This window comes from Triticum aestivum, chromosome 6B (genome assembly GCF_018294505.1).
Source record: "Triticum aestivum cultivar Chinese Spring chromosome 6B, IWGSC CS RefSeq v2.1, whole genome shotgun sequence".
Lineage (NCBI taxonomy): Eukaryota > Viridiplantae > Streptophyta > Magnoliopsida > Poales > Poaceae > Triticum > Triticum aestivum.
Genome location: NC_057810.1, coordinates 389491064 through 389505703, shown reverse-complemented (window position 1 = coordinate 389505703; position 14640 = coordinate 389491064). Strand labels below are relative to the sequence as shown.

The following is a 14640-nucleotide window of genomic DNA, read 5'->3' as shown; positions in this document are numbered from 1 at the left end:
GTCTGAAATACCAATTTTAGCTCTTGGAACATCTCATATGCTCTGTGGCGTTCAAAACGTCTTTGAAGCCCCGATTCTAAGCCATAAAGCATGGTGCACTAAACTATCAAGTAGTCATCATATCGAGCTTGCCAAACATTCATAACATCTGCATCTGCTCCTGCAATAGGTCTATCACCTAGCGGTGCATCAAGGACATAATTCTTCTGTGCAACAATGAGGATAATCCTCAGATTATGGACCCAGTCCGCATCATTGCTACTATCATCTTTCAACTTAGTTTTATCTAGGAACATATCAAAAATAGGGGAGCTACAACACGAGCTATTGATCCACAACATAATTTGCAAATACTGTCTGGACTAAGTTCATGATAAACTAAGTTCAATTAATCAAATTACTTAAGAACTCCCACTTAAACTGGCATCCCTTAACTCATCTAAGTGTAACATGATCCAACACGTGAGATGGGGTAGTCATCAATGGTGAACATCTCTATGTTGATCATATCTACTATATGATTCACGTTCGATGTTTCGATCTCCAGTGTTCCGAGGCCATGTCTGTACATGATAGGCTCGTCAAGTTTAACCCGAGTATTCCGCATGTGCAAAACTGTCTTGCACCCATTGTATTTGAATGTAGAGCCTATCACACCCGATCATCATGTGGTGTCTCAGCACAAAGAACTGTCGCAACGGTGCATACTCAGGGAGAACACTTATACCTTGAAATTTAGTTAAGGGATCATCTTATAATGCTACCGCTGTACTAAGTAAAATAAGATGCAAAAAGATAAACATCACATGCAATCAAAATATGTGACCTGATATGGCCATCATCATCTTGTGCTTTTGACTTCCATCTCCAAATCATCGTTATGATCTCCATTGTCACCGGCTCAACACCTTGATCTCCATCGTTGTGTCGTGGTCATCTCGTCAACTATTGCTTCTACAACTATCGCTACCGCATAGCGATAAAGTAAAGCAATTACATGGCGTTTGCATATAAAGATACAACCGTAAGGCTCCTGCCAGTTGAGGTTAACTTTTACAGAACATGATCATCTCATACAATAACGTATATAACATCATGTCTTGACCATATCACATCACAACATGCCCTGCAAAAACAAGTTAGACCTCCTCTAATTTGTTGTTGCAAGTTTTACATGGCTGCTACGGACTTCTAGCAAGAACTGTTCTTACCTACGCATCAAAACCACAATGGTGATTTATCAAGTTTGTTGTTTTAACCTTCAACAAGGACCGGCCGCAGTCAAATTCGATTCAACTAAAGTAGGAGGAACAGACACCCGCCAGCCACCTTTATGCAAAACTAGTTGCATGTCTGTCGGTGGAACCGGTCTCATGAACGTGGTCATGTAAGGTTGGTTCAGGCTGCTTCATCCAACAATACTGCCAAATCAAAATAAGACATTGGTGGTAAGCAGCATGAGTATCATCACCCACAACTCTTTGTGTTCTACTCGTGCATATCATCTACGCATAGACCTTGCTCGAATGCCACTGTTGGGGAACGTAGCATGCAATTTCAAAAAAAATCCTACGCTCACGCAAGATCTATCTAGGAGATGCATAGCAACGAGAGGGGAAGAGTGTGTCCACGTAACCTTGTAGACCAAAAGTGAATGCGTTGGACAACGTGGTTGATGTAGTCGAATTTCTTCTAGCTCCGACCGATCAAGTACAAAATGTACAACACCTCCGAGTTCTACACATGTTCAGCTTGATAATGTTCCTTGCCCTCTTGATCCAACAAGGTGTCGAGGAAGTAGATGAGTTCCTTCAGCATGATGACGTGGTGACGGTAATGGTGAAGTGATCCATGCAGGGTTTCGTCTAATCACCACGGCAATATGACCGGGGGTGTAAACTGGGGAGGGGCATCACACATGGCTAACAGTTGTTGTTCTATGTTGTAGGCGCCCCCCTCCCCACATATATATAGGTTGGAGGGGAGGAGAGAGCCAAGGGGGCGCCCCAAGTAGGAGGAATCCTACTTGGAGTCCTCTCCCAATTCTCCCAACCCCCCTCTCCTATTCCTATTTGGAGTAGGAAGGGGAGAGGGGAAGGGGGAATCTTATTCCCTTTTTCCTTTCCTCCTTCCCCTTTCCTTCTCCAATTTGGCCAGCCCATATGGGGGGCGCACTTGCCCCTTTGTGACTGGTGTGTTTCCCCTCTTGGCCCATAAGGCCCATATCTTTTGCCGGGGGTGCCCGGAACCCCTTCTGGTGACCCTATAAGTACCCGGTGCTTCCCGAACACTTCCCGTGTCTGAATACCATCGTCCTATATATCAATCTTTACCTCTTGACCATTTCGAGACTCTTAGTCATGTCCATGATCTCATCCGGGACTCAGAACAACATTCGGTCACCAAATCACATAACTCATATAATACCATATCGTCATCGAATATTAAGTGTGCGGACCCTACGGGTTCGAGAACAATGTAGAGATGACCGAGACACCTCTCCGGACAATAATCAATAGCTGAACCTGAATGCTCTTATTGGCTCCTACATATTCTACGAAGTTCTTTATCGGTCGAACTGTTATGACAACATATGTTATTCCCTTTGTCTATCGGTATGTTACTTGCCCGAGATTCGATCGTCGGTATCTTCATACCTAGTTCAATCTCGTTACTGGCAAAGTCTCTTTACTCGTTCCGTAATACATCATCCTACAGCTAACTCCTTAGTAACTTTGCTTGCAAGGCTTCTTATGATGTGTATTACCGGGAGGGCCCAGAGATACCTCTCCGATACTCGGAGTGACAAATCCTAATCTCGATCTATGCCAACCCAACAAACACCTTTGGATATACCTGTAGAGCATCTTTGTAATCACCCAGTTACGTTGTGATGTTTGATAGCACAAAAGGCATTCCTTCGGTATCCGGGAGTTGCATAATCTCATAGCCGAAGGAATATGTATTTGACATGAAGAAAGCAATAGCAATAAAACCAAACGATCAATATGCTATGCTAACGGATGGGTCTTGTCCATCACATCATTCTCCTAATGGTGTGATCCCATTCATCAAATGACAACACATGTCTATGGTTAGGAAACTTAACCATATTTGATTAACGAGCTAGTCTAGTAGAGGCTTACTAGGGACACTGTGTTTTGTCTATGTATCCACACATGTGTCAAGTTTTCGCTTAATACAATTCTAGCATGAATAATAAATATTTATCATGAAATAAAGAAATATTAAATAACAACTTTATTAATGCCTCTAGGGCATATTTCCTTCAAAATCTAAGGTAATGATAAGATTGAAAGAGGGGATATAAGATTAGGGTCTTCTTCCCCAAGTTGACTCACCTTTTGCCTCTCTCTCATTCATTGTTGCACAAAGATTAAATCTCCTACATTTCTCTCCTTAGCCACCCACACTCTTTGATCTCCTAGGATTTGGGAGAGAAGACCTAGATCTTCCACTCCACCAAAGAAATTTGATTCCCCCTTGTTTTCCCTCGTGGATCTTGTCATGTTGGGAGTCAAGGAGGTCGGAGCGGGGCAGCGGTCCATGGGCGAGCACAACCACCTCATGCGGCATGCTCCCTCACATGGGAGAGATTGTTGCAGGGGTGCGACAGTCGTCATCGATGAGGTCTGGTGCGAAGTGGAGCATTGAAGAGGATATGCACATGTGGCTCGCGTGAAGGGGCGCAAAAGTGGGCGAGCTATGCGCCAACAAATCGGTCGGTGCAATTCCTAGACGGTCGGTCGATAGGAATCCTTCTCCAATTTTTTGTCATGACCAAAATTTAGTAGCTGCAGCCGGCAAACTGACCGCCGCCACCGCTCCTCCCGTGACGACGACGAAGAAGAAGCCGCGATTGGAGCTCACAGCGGCAGAGATCGCGCGGCTCCACATAGAATCGGCCAAGAGAAGGGACTGGAGGTCCATTCAGGCAGAGAAGAAGGCCATTGCTGAGTTCATCCTCGAGGCTGCAGCCGTGCAACACAAGGCCGCTGTCAAGGACAGGAGGCCATCCTCACCAAGGCCACACACGCAGCAGCAACACACACCCTCCTCATTCTAGGGTTGTGCCAACCCGTGCTGGCCATTCTCTCCACCGCCGCCATGGCCGCAACGGGCACAGGCTCGTCGGTTGTTTGCCCTCCGTAGTACCAGTGGTTGAGCTCATCCATAACCGGAGATGAGCGGTTTTCATGTGGACTGGCAGCATGCTCCAACCCGGTTCTCCACGTCGCTGAACGATGGTGTGATCGCGTCGGCCACCCTCGGCCCCATGTCCGTCATCGACCTCAATGTCACACTAGGGCATAGCAGCGCCGGCCAGTTGGCCACCGGGATGCAAAGGAAGCAGCCACGATCGATTCCTATAGCCAACCTTCCCGACGTCCGCAACCTGTTCGACAAAATGCAAACCCGACATCGTTGACCAACGACCCTGACTACAACGCGTTCATAGAGAACATCATCTATGAGTGAGGTGGCCAGGCCTTCCACCCCGATGACCAAGGCTACAATCTCGATAAGACCCAAAGCCAAGACAACCACGACCAAGATGGTGCCAACCACTATGGTGTCCATGACGAAGAAGAGGGCGACGACCATGGTGACTCATGGCATGAAGACATCTATTGTGAAGAGGAAGAAGAAGTGGGCATCGACATTGAGGAGGAGCCATTGTTTATAGATGAGCTCACCCAAAGGGCCGATGCACAAAAGGAGGAGGCAAATCATTCGCACGGGATCGTACATCAAAGAAGAGGACGTATTGATTTGTGAGAGTTGGAAGGAGATAGGCCAAGATCCCAAGACCAGTGCCGAGCAGAAAGAATCTGCTTTCTGGACGAGAGTTCATAAAACCTTTCATGAATGGAGGAAGTTTCTGCCCTACGAGTCCGCGAGCACCCGTGGCATCAACTCAATCCAAAAGAGATGGGGTTTATTCAACAAGAATACAACAAGTCTTGTGTCACGCTTGAGAGTGTTCAAACTCGTCCTATGAGTGGTCTAGGCGTGGGCGACTTGGTATGGCCTCTTCCTCTTTCATTGCTATGCCATGTTCACATTTGTTTCATCTTGTGTCCTTCGCCATTACATTTGCATGGCATGATGACCCAAAAGAAAGTGAGGGACAAGAGGAAGCCCCAAGAAAAGGAGGAGCAAATGAAGATATACTTGAAGCACTAAATGAAGAAGCTCGAGGCCGTCAAGAGGAGGAAGCTCGACCTGCAGGATGTCGTTGATAACCCACAAGTATAGGGGGTCGCAAACGTTTCAAGGGTAGAGTATTCAACCCAACTATATAGATTCGACACAAGGGGAGCCAAAGAATATTTGCAAGTATTGGCAGTTGAGTTGTCAATTCAACCACACCTAGAGAGTAAATATCTGCAGCAAAGTGATCAGTAGCAAAATAGGATGATAGTTTTGATAATAGTGGTAGCAGTAACAGTAACGGTAACAATGATAGTAGTGATTTTGTAGCAAGTGTAATAGTACCAACATCAGTAGTAACTTAGCAAGAACAATATATAAGAAATTCGTAGGCATTGGATCGGTGAATTCTTTGGATGATATCTATTTATATATAAAAAGTAATTGACGGGTTAACCAGAAAAAAGAAAAATAACCTAAAAATCTCACTATAATCAGAATCATCTAACCGTTCAATCTAATAGACCATTACCATTAATTAGATCTCAGCCAACGGATTTCATTAATGTATCCCGCGCTCGCTCGCGTCCCGTGGATACCAAGATTTACAAAAAAAAGCCCAGTCACGTCCGGTCCATTAGGGATAGGAAGATCCTGAAAAAAGGCATGCCCACTTACGTCCGTACATAGGAACCCAACTAAAAAAGACACGTTCGTACATAGAAAGAACTAGAAAAAAAATTACAACCTAACTAAAAAAAGATTTACAACCCAAATAAGAAAGAAGATCTTCAGAAAAAAATTACGCTTGGTCACGTCCGGTTCATAGAAACAGAAAGATCTTACAAAAAGAGTCATGCCCATTCATCCGTACATCAGAAGATCAACCCAACTAAAAAAAGAGAGTTGTCTTCCAGAAATATTTCCTTGAAGATTCCCTCGGATTTCCTGCTCCACCAACGCAGCAAAACTTGCTAGAGAGAACCCTAGCGTCGTTCTTATCCACCGCTCCATGATGTCCTGGATTTTAAGTTCCGTCCACATAGAGATGCCATGGATGCAGAGGTACACGATGAATTACACAGTACCAGGGGCTGAACGCTGGTCTCTCCCATCACGAGCACAGATGGCTAATTGATGTAGGTGTCAGACGGACGGATCAGTAAAAAAGAACTGGGGTGCCGTAGGGCGTCCAACATCTCCGTTGGAATTGATGCCGCGCTAGCCCCTCCCAGGTGACTGTACTGGCACATCAAGCTCCTCTTTTTTCCAGGAATTGTTTTGTTCTTTAGTTAATATTATCTCTGTCTCATAATATACCTAGAACTTGGTATCCAATGCCAATATATAGCACCCGTACTTTGCATGTACCCCTTTGTTTCTTTTTTTAAACTACTCTGTTCTCTAATTAATATCACATATATAAGTTGATATGTGCATTGCCAAAATATGCCCAACTAACAAGTTTAGACTCAATTTCCACTTGAGCATAAAAAGTTGTCCATGCTTCTTTTCTGGTACATGAAAGCAGAATATGCATAATCATCAGACAAAAAACTATTGATTTGTTACTAGATTCGAGTACTGATAGACGTCTTAGTCCATATAATTTTGTGCCCAAAAAGTTTAATTTGACTAATGTATGTATTTATTAGTCAGACTCACAAATAGTCCATATAGTTTTATGCCCAAGAAGTTTATTTCAACTAATGTGAGTATTTATTATTCATACTTTAAAATAGTTATTTTTTAGTCAACATTCATACTCATATCCCGTAAGTTATATATTAGCTAGGTATTAACCAACTCCGAGATTATAATAATAACCTTCCAAGAACAAAATTTACAAAATCATTAAACAGGAATTGATTGCCGTCTCTGACCTGCACAAGCCGATGGCACGTCGTGAGTCTAGCCACATGCCGCACCTGCCCCGCAATACCAAAGTCACAGGGTTGTTGTAACTACAGCCAATATTTATTAGAATTTCATGCCAAGCTAACCAAATAAAATAGACATACTAGAAAATCCAACAAAAAATCAAAACATCCAAACATTAAAGCACGTACCATAAATATTAATAGATCTACACCAATGTATCTCATTAATTTATTCTCATCCAAGACACGAGTAATCTAAATCCTCTCAAATCAATCTTGATTACCTCAGATTTTCGTCTGCATAGCTTGCTTGGTTTCAGTTTTTTGTGCAACCTATAGTTTCCCTATGTTTTACAAGTTATACGGCTACTTTGTCCATTGATACAGTAATGCAGAACCAAATGAGTTCTAAAACGTTTTTGTTCAAACTATACTTACCTTTTTGTGCCAAGAAGAAAACATTGCCGCTTACACATTTATTGTTGTTTGTTTCCTAGGTCCTAAACCTAAATTTGTGCTATTTGACATTCCTCTATTATATAGAAAAGCCGAACAATTTTAAGCTGCACCAAATAACCTTAATTTACTTTCTTGCTTGACTTTGCATCAGACCGAGTTAAGCGGAAGGGATAGCATGGTGACGAGGAGGACAATGGACAATGCTCAAGATAAGTCGCAAAGCTAAGCATTGTTTAGTTGTTGTTTTTTGAATTGTTAGCTGCACTGCTTACAAGAATTGTAGTTACTCTCAGCCATTGAAATATATGTCAACACCTACCGATGCATAATTCTTCTTTGCGCAGTTTTTAGGTTCTCTACAGCGAGATGTTACACCTAATATTTTATCCTGATGTAAAAGCCATGCAAAAAATGAATACATCGCTTACAAGTGTTTTGAAAGTCATCAAAGAAGAATTTTCAGGTTAGCAAGAGGCCAGCCACTTACCTTTACTTCCACTTACCAATATTGTGCTTGTAGACCATTGTACGTAATACTGAGGATCGTCCGATCAACTCCGGCCAGAGACGTCACAACCTACAGTATTAACTCCGTCTAGCGACAACACCTCCAGCAGGTATCATCTTTTGCACAAAATCAAGCCATTTGCATGATTCACTATATGCTAGATTGATGAATGGATCAATGGATAAACAATACTTGATCAATAAATCTTTCCAAAATAGAAAAAAATCCAATCTGTGCATTGCAGATTAATTAACATAACCACAAACTATCCCCATGCTTAGTACATACATACATGTAAGTTCTTTGCTATATATTTTTATTTTTATTGCGAAATAGTTCTTTGCTATATTACTTACTTTATTAGATACTAAAGTTTCTATTTCATTTTATATCAGAATGATGAACTGGCCATTGACCATTGACCAATTGATCAATGATACTTTAATTATATTCGATAAAGTGCTCATGTAGAGACTCTGAACAAAGATAGCCTAACCAATCACTATATATGTGCATGCCGAAATAAGAAAACTATAATCTGTCTGTTTCCTTGACATACTTATATTTCCCTTGAGCTAATACTTCCGTTTTCATGGTTTCCTTAGAAAACAAAACAACTAAATATGCATACTTACTTACATATTATATTAGTTACTTGAATTATTAACATGCCAATTTCCCTTTTTAGGGCCTCAAGCAGTATGTCACGTACACTATTGAATTCATTAGCTATAGGCATTGGGACAAGAAAAATTAAGCTCAAGTTCAAGGCTCTGGGACAAAATCAACTTATCAACCAATGAGCTTATTAGCACGGATATGATTTTAACAGATAAGTATGTACAATTATTATGTAAATATATAGTTTGCTTTTTTATTACTTTTCATCATTCAAAGTTAAAGAGGACTCTACCTACATATTTAAGACCTTTGAAGTTTTGGGAGCATGAAATTATTTGACCATTGAGGGACAATCTAAAAATCAGTTTCCTTTTTGATATAACAATGAAGAAAGTTGAGGAAAGAGTTTCAAATTTTATTTTGGGCTACTACTTGAAAGTTGTTGATGGAGATACCTTAGAGAGTAGGGTAAATATTGGTAAAAGAGTGTTCAGGTATGTAAATCCATATTTCATGTAACGAGGTGGCTGAAAATGTGGATCTACGGTGAGCATACACTCCATCATGCATATTAGGTACACACTTAAACTCAAGGTAAGCGATGAGATGGCAACAGAACATTTATCAAGTTTAATGAGGCAGCGCGAAGACATATAGGCATCATATGTGCATCTACCTTGCTAGAACAACATGATGGATTCACGAACACAATCCCAACTGTTATTCAAGACCTTAACTACTGATGTTAACTTCAGGTATTTGCAAGAGTACATGTAGAATTTTAACGTGAGCTACATTTTAAGCCCGCCGGTAAGATTCAGATGGAAGGGGAGCCTTGGCGCAGTGGTAAAGCTGCTGCCTTGTGACCATGAGGTCACGGGTTCAAGTCCTGGAAACAACCTCTTACAGAAATGTAGGGGAAGGCTACATACTATAGACCTAAAGTGGTCGAACCCTTTCCCGGACCCTGCGCAACTGGGAGCTACATGCATCGAGCTGCCCCTTCGGTAAGATTCAGATGAAATACGTAAACGGAAGAATTGAAGAGGTATGCACATGTACTTTTATTATTTTCACAAATAGTTCACCAAAAGTAAAATGCGAGTATGTTCTTTACAAAGCATACTGGAAATTCAAGGAGCACAACATTCTTCAAATTTTTACAGTACAAACTATCCTAAAAAACTGACTTAACTATGCTAACATGATATGGTAGGACGAATAGGGTCTACTACCATGCCGAAGTATTGCAAACATGCATCACCATTTGGTGGAAATAGTTCATTACTACCAAACATCGACATATACGGCTTTGTTAATTCAAAGCCGGGCTAGGCTCGAGCCCCATCTCGGGCTCGGTTGATGCCTTTTCTCTAAAAAAAACATCGACATATATATTATGTGATATTTATGACAAAAGCTTACTATTTAGTGCAAACAAATAGTGAGAGCATCGGGAGATTGCTATATTTCACATGTATAATGTGATTAGACATGTTTTCATATTCAGTTACTTATCTTATTTTTTTCTTTGCAGAATATTAAAACTATAACTAATCACAAATGTATTAATTCTTTCTTAAGTTTGTTGAATATTAAGGCTTACCACTGCCAATGTCGGTCAAAAGCATGGAAAGAAGTGGAGGGGGCTTAAAAAACTTAAAACTGTGCCATAAGATGTAAGTAGTGATCTAAAACCTCTTGTAAAAGTTTACAGAGGGAGTATTTCTCAATAAAAGAAAACTCTCATCATTTAGTACCTTCACCATAGGTCAACTGAATGTACTAATTTGCATTTGTACGTCTTCTCAGACATATACTTACATTTTTTGCAATTTCACAAACTTATCTGTATCTACCTCATTCAACACTTAAAGAGCACTTAAACAAAAGAATCGTATGTTTTTCCAAAATTTGAAAGAAAAATGATGAAACATTTACCACTAACAGGCATTTTCTTAATAACATTATATTGGTTGAATCGAAAAACATATCAAAATGTAAAGAAAAAGGGGAAAATATGACTCAAGAAAAGGAAAATGGGGGGACCTGCAGGTCGGACTTTGAACTTCTAAGAATGTTGACGCTGTGGACGATGACGACGACGTGTCGGCTTTCTCGAGTGGGAATACCGTGTCTGGCTTGCGCACTTGGGGAAGACAACATCGCCAGCATCCTAATACTCAAGCTGGATCCAAGCGGGCTACGGGAGACATCGTCCATGCCCAAATCAACTACACGGACGCCTAGAACACCGGCACCGTGCAGATCAATGATCACGCCTCCTCCTTGCTACACTTGATCCTTGGAACCTACTACTCTTCAATCGCCATTCAACATCCTAGGAGACCGAGGGGGCATACGAGAAGCCATACCAGCCGCCGTCGATGGACACACTGTTGAATCACCAGCTGCCGTGTAACGCCCGGATATTTATGCTACAGTGAACCTATGCTAATGATGTCATGTCATCTGCGATTACTGTTGCTAATCTTTCGTTAGTTCAAACCGATTCAAAAATCAATTAAATATATATATATATATATATATATATATATATATATATATATATATATATATATATATATATATATATGACAACCAATCAAATGTCTTCAAACATGGAAACAAAATGTTCGGGCAGTGTCAAAATTGGCATAGGTAATTATAGTGCAGCAAACATCTTTGTAGAAAATGCCTAAATACATTAAAGTGAAATAAAACAGAAAAGGGAAATAATAAAAAAAAGAAAAGACAACTCTAACTAAAAAGAAGGGCAGACCCCCCCTCCCCCCACTGGGCCATCTGTGGCCCAGCTGGCCGGGCCCAACCAGCCCACTTGGCCCTAACCGGCCCACCCCGCCGCCATATCCCCCCACTACCCAAACCCTAACCCCACCGACACCCACTCGCCCCCCACTCCCCCTCGTCGGTTGGACCTGGATCGGGATCCCGATCCCCTCGCCCCTCCACCCCGACGCCGACGATCCCCGCCGCCCGACGCTGTTCGTCGCCGCCCGGAGCACGACGTCGCCGAGCTACATCGCCGGCCTGCCTCCCCTCCCCCACCGGCCTGCCTCCTCGACGCCGATGACATCCCCGTCCCCCCCCCTCGACCCCCGCTGCCACGGACCCCGCGAACCCCTGTGAGCCTCGCCCCTCTCCTCCTTTGCGTCTCTGCTCGCCTGCGCGTGGCCTCACCTCCCCCTGGCCGCGATGGCCGGCGCCCCGCGCACCCTTGCACGTGCCCAGGCGCGCGAGCCCGAGCCCCGCCTCGCACTGCCGCGGCGCTGCTCGCCGCTCCCGACCGCCCGGACGAGCTCCGCCTCGTCGCGCCCCCGTAGTCGCCGTCCTTGCCGCGCTCGACGCGCGCTCGCTGCTCCGGGCCGCAGCCATGATCGCCCCGACAACCGCCTTCGTCAGCCGTCTCCGCCTGACCTCGCCGGCGATGAATCGCTTCCGCCCCACGGCCACCCCTGCCGGCCACCGTGCCAACCGCCCTGGCGCGCACCGGCGCCTAGCCGCGTCGTGCGCCCAGCGCCCCTCGGGCATGCGCCGTTCGGGTGACGCCCGCACCCAGCACCCGTAAACCGCATAGCCTCCTGGCCCTATGACAGATAGGGCCTACCCCCAGAACGTTTAAAAAAGGAATTAATTAAAATAATATAATTAATTAATTAAGATAATTAATTAACTTAATTAATCATATTAGTTAATCCAATTAAGCCTAATTAATTAACCTAATCACTTTAATTAAGTTGACTAATCCTGTTTAGTTAACTGTGTCAATGACAGATGGGACCCACACATCTGTTTGACCCAGTCAACACCTCTGTTGACTGTTGACGTCATGCTGACGTCATGATGACGTCGGCAAACACTATTCTGGATAATGTTGGATTAAATTAATTAGATAAATCCTAAAAATGATTTTAAAACTTTAGAAAATCATATAAAATAAACCGTAGCTCAGATGAAAATACTTTCTGCATGAAAGTTGCTCAGAACGACGAGACGAATCAGGATATGCAGCCCGTTCATCCGCCACACATCCCTAGCATAGCAAATACGCAACTTTCCCCCTTCGGTTCATCTGTCCGAAAACGCGAAACACCGGGGATACTTTCCCGGATATTTCCCCCCTTCACCGGTATCACCTCATACCGCGTTAGGGCATGCCTAGCATCACGCTTTGTCATGTCATGCATCATCATGCTTATGTTTGCATTGTATTTATTGTTTCCTCCCCTCTTCTCTCGGGTAGACTACGAGACCGACGATGCTCCTGCCCAGTTCGACTACGGAGTTGACGACCACTCCTTCTTTCCAGAGCAACCAGGCAAGCCCCCCCTTGATCACCAGATATCGCCTATTCTTTTCTATACTGCTTGCATTAGAGTAGTGTAGCATGTTACTGTTCGGTTACTCCTATTCTGTTGCATAGCCTGTCATTGTTGCTACAGTCATTGATACCTTACCCGCAATCCTAATTGCTTAGTATAGGATGCTAGTTTATCATCATTGGCCCTACATTCTTGTCAGTCTGCCTTGCTATACTATCGGGTCGTGATCCCTCGGAAGGTGATCACGGGTATATACTATATATATACATATACTATACAGATGGTGACTAAAGTCAGGTCAGCTCGTTGAGTACCTGCAAGTGATTCGGATATGGGGGCTGGAAGGACAGGTGGCTCCATCTCGGTAGAGGTGGGCCTGGGTTCCTGACGGCCCCCGACTGTTACTTTGAGGCGGAGCGACAGGGCAGGTTGAGACCGCCTAGGAGAGAGGTGGGCCTGGCCCTGTTCGGCGTTCGCGGATACTTAATACGCTTAACGAGATCTTGGTATTTGATCTGAGTCTGGCTACTGGCCTATACGCACTAACCAACTACGCGGGAACAGTTATGGGCACTCGACATCGTGGTATCAGCCGAAGCCTTCTTGACATTAGCGACGGAGCGGTGCGCCCCGGATTGGACTGGAACGCCTACTCTTGTATAAGGGAGGCTAGGTCTGCTTCCGGCCGCCCTTGCAACGTGCAGGTGTGCAATGGGCGATGGGCCCAGACCCCTACGCGCATAGGATTTAGACCGGCGTGCTGACCTCTCTGTTGTGCCTAGGTGGGGCTGCGACGTGTTGATCTTCCAAGGCCGGGCATGCCCAGGAAAATGTGTCCGGCCAAATGGGATCGAGCGTGTTGGGTTATGTGGTGCACCCCTGCAGGGAAGTTAATCTATTCGAATAGCCGTGATCTTCGGTAACAGGACGACTTGGAGTTATACCTTGACCTTATGACAACTAGAACCGGATACTTAATAAAACACACCCTTCCAAGTTCCACAGACAACCCGGTGATCGCTTTTCCACAGGGCGGCGAGGGGAGGATCGCCGGGTAGGATTATGCTATGCGATGCTACTGGAGATGCTACTTGGAGATGCTACTTGGAGATGCTACTTGGAGGACTTCAATCTACTCTCTTCTACATGCTGCAGGACGGAGGCTGCCAGAAGCGTAGTCTTCGACATGATTAGCTATCCCCCTCTTATTCTGGCATTCTGCAGTTCAGTCCACTGATATGGCCTCCTTACACATATACCTATGCATATGTAGTGTAGCTCCTTGCTTGCGAGTACTTTGGATGAGTACTCACGGTTGCTTTGCTCCCTCTTTTCCCCCGTTTTCCTCTTCTTCTCGGATGCCGCAACCAGACTTTGGAGTCCAGGAGCCAGACGCCACCGTCGACGACGACCCCTACTACACCGGAGGTGCCTACTACTACGTGCAGGCTGCTGACGATGACCAGGAGTAGGTAGGAGGATCCCAGGCAGGAGGCCTGCGCCTCTTTCGATTGTATCCCAGTTTGTGCTAGCCATCTTATGGCAAACTTATTTAACTTATGTCTGTACTCAGATATTATTGCTTCCGCTGACTCGTCTATGATCGAGCACTTTTATTCGAGCCCTCGAGGCCCCTGGCTTGTATTATGATGCT

At 44.1% G+C, this 14640-nt stretch overlaps 1 long non-coding RNA gene across 1 annotated transcript; it reads right to left on the bottom strand.

Moving 5' to 3' along the window:
- Positions 1-5784: 5784 nt before the first annotated feature.
- Positions 5785-7312, bottom strand: LOC123134160 (uncharacterized). The gene is made up of 2 exons (XR_006465547.1): positions 7059-7312; positions 5785-6689 (listed from the first exon to the last, which is right to left on the bottom strand). It is a non-coding gene; the product is annotated as an uncharacterized lncRNA (long non-coding RNA).
- Positions 7313-14640: the final 7328 nt, after the last annotated feature.